Source organism: Talpa europaea (assembly GCF_964194135.1).
Source record: "Talpa europaea genome assembly, chromosome: 14".
Taxonomy (NCBI): Eukaryota; Metazoa; Chordata; class Mammalia; order Eulipotyphla; family Talpidae; genus Talpa; species Talpa europaea.
The window spans coordinates 30191837-30200223 of NC_140082.1; positions in this window are offsets into that span (position 1 = coordinate 30191837).

Below are 8387 nucleotides of genomic sequence, written 5' to 3' on the forward strand. Positions count from 1 at the left end.
TTTGTTTTCTCAAAAAGTTACTGGCTGAGTGGTTTAGTTGGGAGCATTGCTTTTAAAGATAAAATATCAGAGCAGAGGCAAATAGATTATATCTTTGCAGGGTATGTTGGCGGGGTGGAAGGTGGCTAGTCAGTACTTGTGAAATCCAGAGTATGCAGTCCTTTCTGTTTTGAGGGAGAAAAGAAGCAACATTGCATATATGTTGGGAGAATCTGCCAGATCTAAGGACAATGCTGATATGTAGTGATCCACAAATGTTTGTTTTGACCTAGAAATAAGCAAGTTACAACTGGGTTGTTACCATTCATGGGACAGTTTAGCTGAGGTATCTTCTGTTGAAAATTGGAATTAATAAATGCATAGGAGAAAGTAGAATCTAGAAACAGTAGTCAATTCTGGAAGGAGTTAATGCAGTAACACAGTGTTCAAGAAACTCAAATATAGAAAAGTTTTAAACAGAGATACAGTTATTTGTAGAGAAGCAGCTACGTTTATGAACTTAAATATGATATTACAGGGAAGGAATTTGATACAGGTGTCTTTTATTCAAGCTCTAGACTTTAGAAGTGTGTTCGGTTATTTTGGTATTAATCATAGTTGATTAATATCTTGCTTCACATTTAACCATCAAATAACTCTATATTACAAACAAGTGCTCAGCTATTTTGAATGGATACAGCTAAATAAGTTTTTCACTGTTTTTCAGCCATATGTTTGTCTTCACTCAGCCTTGGAGATTTTATATTCATCACTTTTCTTCAATAAAACCTTTACAACAATAGAAATAGTGACTTTTTTCTCATGTATCTGGAAAAATATCTGTAGTGGAGTGATGGGATTATTGTGTAATTTCAAATTAAATGATGAGAAAACATTTCCTTCTCTGAAGCGTTGAGTAATCCATCTAGGTTACTATTTCCAACTACCTGCTGATTTTCTTTACTTGACTATCTTGCCAGTATGTGAAACTCAATGTCTCCCAGTTTGAACACTGCACCATCCCTTTCACTTGATCTCCCAGTTTCCTTTAAGATCATTTCCTTGGAATTAGTTTTGGAAACATCTTTCCACATAGTCAAAGTCTTAAATTAATAAAATAGTAAAGTGTTATTTGCAAGAAATTGACTATGTTTCCTTGATACTGCTCTCACCCTAGTCCAAACCTGTTTTATCTTGCCTGGTCTATTACCAGAGGTTCTTGACTGGTTGGATACTATGAGGTTATTACCAATTGCCCTTCCCAAGGACAATGAGTCAGTTTACTCTTGTTAAACTATAACTAAATGTAATGATTATAAATCATCTGGTGGTAAGTGATTATAAATCACCAAGTAGCATAATTTCAGTAAAAATTTGTTCCGGGCCTCCCCTGGTGGTGCAGGCGGTTGAGCGCAGCGCTGTGAAGCTGTCCGCAGCCTCTGCAGCGCAGGTTCAAGCCCCGGCCACCAGCGAGGGTCCCACATGGCGCGCAGACCTCTCCTGCCGCCCACTGCTCCCCTCAGCAGTGTACTTCATCAATCTGCCTGCTCTACTCTCCGCTCTGGCTCTGGTGAATTCTCTCACCCTCCCGCACTTCTGACTGTACCCAGTGCTTGTATAAATAAATAAATCTTTAAAAAAAAAAAGAAAGTTATCAAAATAGTATCTTAAAAAATTGAGGAGGTGTGAACTGTACTCCTAAAATAAAGTTTTATAAACCAGTGTTACCTCAAACATAATCTTTAAAAACTTCATTTAAGAATTCTTTCTATCAGAAAATATCAAAATCAACAAACAACTGTGAACCAGAGACACTCTATGGGGGGCTGGGGGGAGGGGAAAGGAGGGATTGGGGTCAAAATAAGGGGGTTGTAATTGTATGGGGAATATAAAAATAAAATTTAAATAAAAAAAATTAAATAAAATACAAAAAAAAGAATTCTTTCTATCACAAAAAATAAAATTTTAAAGCTTTATTTATTACAACCCAGATTATTATACCTAACTATATTAATTGATTCTGTTTCTTACAGATCCAGGTGGCTTTTTGGCATAATCTGACAATGTAGAATAGTATTTTATTTTAGACTATGCCTAAGTATTTGACTTTAACAATAGTATTTGACTTTAACAACAGTCAAAAACTACAAAAATTGATCTCCCACTTAACTTCTTTCAGAGTGCTTTGATTTCTGTGTCCCATTAAAATATTCCAACTAACTGACCTGCCTGTCATTCAGAAGTGTATGATTTTGTTAGGGGGAAAAGGATGTCCTAAAGCTAATTCCATACAGGCTTTGTGGACTCCACCCCCACCCCAGGCCAAAGCCAAAGACACTGGGAACTCCAAATCCCATCACCACCAAAGGGAAGGTGGCTGGGACCTGAGGATGGGGTTAAGCAGCCAGGTTGGTATAAAGCCAGACACATGGGCTTTGGAGGGGTCCCCCATTTTGGCTCTCCGCCAGCTCACAGCGGGTCCGGCCAGCTCTAAGAGTGACTTTGGGTTTCCAGGTCGTCGGATCGGGTAGGACGCGTTAAAGACTTTATTTCCCTGTTTTCTCCCTGAGTTGTACATTTTCCTTATTTCCTTTTCCCTTGTAAATAAACCTTTTATTAACCTTTTGTGTGTGCCTGTAGTGGAGTATTAATAAGTCCCTTTTAAAGTGCGCGGGTGAGGACCCACAGCCAGGCAACCCGTTCAATATCGGGGCTGCCCTATAACAATTTTAGTTCATTTGTCATTTTTTGTTGTTGTTGATTATAGATGATGTTTACAGCACTCAATTTTTTGGAAAGACTAGACATGTAATTTCTTGTTAAGGTTTTGCTTCACTTTGCAATCTCAGCAAATCACAGGGATTCTGTTATGGTAATAAATGAATAATAAAGAGCCCGTGTGCAGTTGGCATAAGCCAGGCTTTTCAGATTCTGAGATGAACTTGAAAATCTTAACTCCCACTTTGAATCTAGCTTATTACTAATACACAGGTTTATGAAATGAATCACTTCCTTTAGTGGATTAGTGCAAACTGCAAGACTAGTTTGAAAAGCAACAGGAGTTTGCTACCAACTTGTTGGGGTCCTTCGGGGCTTTGCAAATTTGGGGGGAGAAAGGAGGTCCAGGGAAAGCTGTGTAAACATTTGGAAATGTGTTTGCATATTTTAACATCCACACTACATAGAATTTTGTGACTTGGGGAGGGGCCAGGGAGGGAACGCTTGAGAACCATAGGGCTTGCCAAGTTCCTTTAGTGTCTCAACTCTCTCCCAAGGTAGTATGTCTGCTTTTTTCCTGTGGTTCCTTCCTCTTGAAATGCTTTCCTGCTTTCTTGATCTCTAAATTATATCCTAATATCAAACTGCCTTTTAGTTGTGGCCTTTGAAAAGTCGACTTTTTTCCTTATCACTTCCCAATGGATCTGTGTTGCATGATCTCTTTGGCAGGTTTTGTCCTTCTGCTTGTTTGCAAGTCAATAAATTATAAGGTCTTCCAGGGTACACTGGGATCTGTTTTGCACTTAGTAGAACTGCCCATCCTCACAAAACCACTTAGAGACTCTTGGCCTGCCACTGTGAAAGAACTTAAGAATACTATGGGTTTCCCCCGCCCCTCACTAGTTTTTGGTGCTCTGGAAAATCATACATCTGACAGATCATAAACATTCAGTGTTCAAGGTGGATTATGTGATTTATAACAGAAAACTCAGTATTGGTCCTTTTTTTTTTTTTTTGTAAGTATTACATTAGCAACAAAATGTAGATGACTTTATGTTAAGTGAATAAAATTCACATTAAACTTTAACCCTTAAAATAGCATTTGGTCAGCCCAGGAAAGCTCTCACAAAAGTTGAGAAAGTGAAGTGTGAAGCATGGAGTGGAAATGTCATTTGTTTATTTTAGTGTTACTTGTAGTGACTAATCTCTAAGCCCTGTGCCATTTAGCTGCCGTTCCCTGCTTTTAAAAAGTTTAGGTGTGCACAGAAAAGTTATTTGGGAGTCAGGGTGTCACTTCTCTAAAGGCGGTAAAAATTTAACAATCCCAGCTTTGTGTAGTATGCTAGATAATGATTTTTTACACAAAATGATGCTGCTTGGTTGCCTAAAATTTAGTTTCTTTTACCTGTTAGAACTGAAAGCAAAGTTTCCTTCTCTGATGTATGTTATTAATAGAAGGGAATGGAAATCTACAAGATAAAGATCTAAGTGGATAAAGTTGTGTTATTTGGGCGTAGAGCATGCAGGTAGAGACAGGTAGCTAGCTAGGCTTTGGTTAAATCTTTCCTTCTGGGTCAGCATGCTACTTTGATTGCCTATAACAATGTAAACCAGTACAATTAAAACTTAATAAATCATCTCGGGTACTTTCAAAAAGATAACTGCCTGTTTTCTTTTGCTCTGTGCATATCGTCAGTATGCTGAATGATTGTCTCTAAATATCCAAGTGGCTTACTTCTTTACTACTTTCATGTCTCATTCAGAAGTCACCAAATTAGTGGTCTCTCCTGAACACTCCATATAGATTAACATCCCCTCTTTGTTTTCCATTCTTCCTAACCTTCTTACTCTTTCTCGTTAAAACTTAAGTTATTACCTGACATAAATTTTGTATATTGTTCCCACTTTTTCTCCCTTTCTTTCTACCAAAAAGTCGGGTCCATGTCTGATGCTGTTAGAAGCCCCACAGATAGTAGTAGTATCTCACTTTCAGCCATCTGTCACAGGTTTCCTAAGATAGTCAATATTTGATCTTTTCAAATATTGATACGATTTGTACATACTTCTTTGGGATTGGGTATAAACATGCTTTCTTATCCTCATGGAGTGGCTATCTTTATTGCTTTAACGTATAGTCATTTTTTTCTTAACCTCAGACCTCAAATTTTGCTTCTCTACCAAAGTATTTATTGGAAATTGAATTCTTATTTTTGCTCATGAAACAATGTTGGTAACATTTTAATAATACTACAGAACTACATTTTATTTTACAACAGAAATATGCACTAAGGAGCAGGCAAAATATAACCTACAGGTTAATAAAACCATTGCTTAGTAATTGCCTTACTAGTCTGCTGAGTCCAAAGAATTTAGTTTAACAAGTCTCCTGGTTTTTGTCTATCTCTAGACCCTTCAACAATCCATTATCCTGAATATTTGCCTGCTGGGGTTTTTTAACTGTAAAGGTGGTGGTGGTTTGTTGAGATGTAATTCTTTAGCCATGAAATTCGCCTTTTTAATTGTAACATTCAATGATTTTTAGTATTTTCACAAAGTTGTATTGTTAGGGGGAAAGAATGTTCTGAGCTAATCCCATACAGGCTTTGTGGACCCCACCCCCACTCCAGACCAAAGTCATCAAGACATTGAGAAAGACAAATCCCATCACCACCAAAGGGAGGGTGGCTGGGACCTGAGGGTGGAGTTAAGCAGCCAGGTTGGGTATAAAAAACCAAACACGTGGGCCTTGGGGTCTCCCTCCCTCTGTCGCTGGCCTCCTTGCTTCACGGCTCCTGGCTTGTGGCCAACTCTCAGAGTGCCATTTGGGATTCCTGATTGGCGGATTGGGTAGGACGCATTTAAAACTTTGTCTCCCATTTTTCTCCCTGAGCTGTACTTTTCCTCATTTCCCCTTCCCTTGTAAATAAACCTTTTATTAAACCTTCGTGTGTGCCTGCAGTAGAGCATTGATAAGTCCTTTTAAGCGCACTGGTGAGGACGCACAGTCAGGCACCCCATTTTGTATCGGGGCTGCCCTATAACAGTATTACCATCACCTCTATTTAATTCCAGAATTCTCATACCATTAACAGTCATTTTTTATTCCCTCCTCCCCCCCGCCCCCCAGCCCCCATCCTTTGGTAGACATTTCCCACCTTCTGTCTTTATTGGTTTGCCTATTCTGGATATTTCATATAAAAAGAATTTCAAAATATTTCCCTTTTATGTCTGGCTTCTTTCCCTTAGCAGAATGTTTTCAAAATTCATCCATGTTGTAGCATGTACCAGTACTTCATTCCTTCGCGTGACTGAATAATATCCCATTGCATGGATATGCTACATTTTATTATCCATTCATCAATTAATAGGCACTTAGGTTGTTTCCATTTTAGGCTACTTATGAATAATAATGCTATAAACATTTATTTGTATCAGTTTTTGTGTGAGCATACGTTGCATTTCTCTTGGGTGTACACCTAGAAATGAAATTACTATGTCATATGGGAACTCTGTTTAAGCTTTTCATGAAATACCAGATTGTTTTCCAAAGCAACTGCACCATTTTACATTCCTACAACAGCATATGGGAGTTCCCATCTTGCCACACTGTCCCCAATACTTGTTACTGTCTCATATGATAATCATCTGGAGTGTTCCCTCACTGTGGTTGATACTTGCCTTTCCCTGATGGTTGATGATCTTGAGCAAGAGACCATTGCCTAATCCAAATCATGAAGATTTACATTTGTGTTTTTTCGTCTTATAGCTTTAGCTTTTACACTTTAGGTCTTTGATCTGTTTTGAGCTAATTTTTACATAATGGTATCAAGTAGATCCTCAGTTTCATCCTTATGCAAATTTAGTTAAATTTGTTGAAAAGGCTATTCTTCTGCCAGTGAACTGTCTTGGCACTTTTGTTGAAAATCAATTGATCATACATCTGTGGGCTTAATTGTGGACTCCCAATTCTATTCCATGAATAGATGATTATCTATGTACCAGTACTCACACCATCTTGATGACTGCATCTCTTAGAGAAAATTTGGAATCAGAAAGTATGAATCTTTTAACTTTGTGCCAAGCAGTTTTGAAATTGAGTTCAACTAACATAAAGACAAATAGACAGGGAACTATTCCTCAGAACACGTCTAAGCATGCCCCACATTAACTTAACTCTTAGGAACAAATGGCTCTCTAGATTTACCCAGCCTGGACTCATTTTATTCATTCATTTATTAGTTTACTTAACAGTGATCTTTAAGTTTTCTACAGCATAACTGTGAGTAAAATTGAAAATGGAACAACATTTAAAAAAAAAAATCTAGTGTCCAGAAGACAGTTTTGGAAATAATTTCATCCCAAGTAGGAGACTGTTTTTAACTAGAGTGGTGATGGTAGGGATAGCATGTTTATAAGACAAGGTAGAATTCTTAGGTTTTGTAATAGGTAAGTTATGACTGGTGAAGGAAAATAAGGGATTACAATTACAGCACTTACATATCTAGATTAGAGGTAATGGGAAGATATAATTAAGGGAGTAGATTGCAGCAGGCTAAATTAAGATTCTCAGTAATGTCAGCTGTTCTTTGAAGAAGTGTGGAAAGAGAACAAGATTATGAGAAGGTTGATTGTTTTTGTTTTGTTAGATAAGTTTTAAGATGGGAGAAAGTTGCCGTCTTAAGTGAAAATTGAAGTTGTGATGGGTGTTTAATTATCACTTTTGGTCTCAGGAAAAACAGAGCAGACACCTTTCCCAGTAATATAATTGGTAAGAGTTGATCCTGTTGGTCTGTATTTTCCCTGAAGCAAAAGTTAGGAGGCCCTGTAAGTTAGGGAACTATAGAATGTGCAGTCCTGAAGTGTTAGAACAGCCACTGAGAAGTGGTAGATAAATAACAAGGAAAAGGAATATAGGAATGAAAAAGATAAGACAGAAGATCAATACAGGAAGTAAAACAGCTAAATGAAAGTTCCTAAAAGAACAGAGTAAATGGCAGGGAGGAAATTAATAGTGAAGTGATTCAAGAAACATTCCTTATTAAAAGAAAGAAAAGAAAACACAATTTCAAGATTGAAAGGACCCACCTGAATACCCACTACAATAACACCAACATGAAGACATGAAAACATCACAAATCTGTAAAGGAAAAAAAACAAGTCACATAGAAAAGATCAAGAATCAGAATAGCTTGGATATTTCAACAGCAATACCAGACCAAGATAGCTAAGTGCCTCCAAATTTCTGATAAAAAATATTCAGCCTGTATTTCTATATGCAGCCGTATATCAATAAATAAGGGTGGAAAGAAATTTTCATACAGGGTCCAGAATGAAGGAGTAAAGTAAGCCAGAGGAAGTAGCGATATACAACATATGGCACAGAGGCCTACTCTGCCGAATCAGTCTTGCAGTCCTAGTAAGTATGTGCTAGGTATACGGGGGCCACAATAATGTGAGTGTACTATATCTCCCTGAAGCATACATTTTAATTGTATTAAAAAGGTAAATCCATTTACCATAAAATATTTTAAAAGATAAATGGGAGGTAGAAGCAGCCATCCATACAACTCTTAAAAAGTTGGGATTAACATGGGACTAACATAGGACAGTAGCAGAGTGGTGGCAATGGGGAATGGTATACATTCCTTCTACTCTTTCCCCTTAGGAAGACAGATTTGAAGTCCGAAAAT